Source organism: Pediculus humanus, genomic scaffold (assembly GCF_000006295.1).
Source record: "Pediculus humanus corporis 1103172108318 genomic scaffold, whole genome shotgun sequence".
NCBI lineage: Eukaryota > Metazoa > Arthropoda > Insecta > Psocodea > Pediculidae > Pediculus > Pediculus humanus.
Window position 1 is genome coordinate 2,394,446 of NW_002987887.1, and position 1,813 is coordinate 2,396,258.

Consider the following 1,813-nt stretch of genomic DNA (forward strand, 5'->3'; position numbering starts at 1 on the left):
ATTGATTTCTCCTTTTCGATTTTTTTCTTTTTCTTTGTAATCGCGAGTAAGTAATAATAATAATAATTGTAATCGTTTTCTATCATCATCATCATCATCATCATCATTATTATTATTATTAATAACGTGTTCGATTTCGGTTTTTTTTTTTTTCTGGGGGGGGTCATTTTTCCATTAAATAAAAATGTAAGAGGTGGTAATAAAACAAACGCGAAAAACAAAAAAGAAAAAAAAAGGCGCGAATTTTTTTAAAATTTGAAATTTTTTTTTTCGTTCCGGAACGTTCGAGAATCTTTAAAAAAAATATATAAATGAGAGAGAGTGAGAGAGAGAGAGAACGGGGGGGATAAACGGTTTTAAAAATAAACTCAAATTCCTTATCCGGACAGATATTATTTCTTCGTAAGTTTAACACTGACGCACGCCGTACACGCACAAAATTGTTGTTGCCGAGGGTGAATTTTAAAATCACCCTTAAAACTTAAAACCTACGAACAAGAAGACATTTTCAAGGTCGAAAAACCAAAAAAAAACCTTCCTTAAAAATTTTTTAGGTTTTGAATGTTTTCGATGGATGGCGTCCATGTTTGATTTTTTCAACGTCATTCTCACATCGTTATTATTATTATTATTATTTTATAAATTTTAGGCTTCACTCGTTCATTCATTTTTTAAATTATTATTATTATTATTATTATTATTATTATTATTATTATTATTATTATTATTATTATTATTATTTATTATGCGCGTAATTTGAACTAGGTAGGAGAAAAAAATAAAAAGTAAAATTATTTAATATTGTTATTGAAAACGCAGTTGTTGGGTGAAAGAGGGAGAGAGAGAGGGGGGGAAGAATCGCGGATAGGTAGGAAAAGAAATACTTAGATACGGTACTGAAAGGTCATACAATCACCCCTGAAAAAAAAAAAGAAAAAAACTGACCAGGTGATTTTTTTTTTTTGATGACAGATGATGAGAAAAGGAAAATGAATTTTTTTTTTTTCATTTGATAATTTCTTCAGTTTAAAATATAAAATTCTGTCAGAATTTAAAAAGGGAAAATGTCAAACGTCAAAATGAGAGAGAGGGAAAGAGAGAGGGAGAGAGAGAGAGAATAATTCGTTACGTTAATTAAATTTTTTTTTTTTTTTTAACAACGTCGATAACAAGAAGAAAAAAAAATCTGGAGAAATTTGTCGCTGGAATTTAATTAAAAAAAAAAAAAAAAAAAAAAAAATGGAAATCACATTCGCGTTGAATCCGCGTTACTCGTGTCATTAGATTCAAATAACGGAAACGGAAATGCGTAGATTTTAAATCCCCTGTTGAGTATTGGGATAGATGAAAAAAAAAAAGAAAATGCGAAACGTAGAAAAAACGTGGATTTTATTTTGATTTTCTTTTCTCAAAGGAAAATTAATTATTTTCACGTTAGAATTTGGTTTGTCGTAAAAATGCATTTATGCTGTACTATCAAATCATTATTATTATTATTATTATTATTATTATTATTATGTTTTAGTCGCGGAAAATTATCGGAGTTTTTCCAGGTTTTCAATGGATTTTTTTTTAAGTATCCGTAATTCTACAATTCCCCGTCGGAATCGTTTCCGTTTTTACTTTCTTTTTACATCCGGTTTTCTTTTCACGAAATCCGTGCCGTTCTTCTTTTGCTTTTCACTTCCCTTTTCGTGAATCGTTCTCGTAACCTTTTCCGTTTTCGAGATCGGAATTTAGGGATTCCCCTTTTCCCGTTTTTTCCGGGGAAAAATAAATAAATAAATAAATAAAATTTAAATTTTTCAAAGTT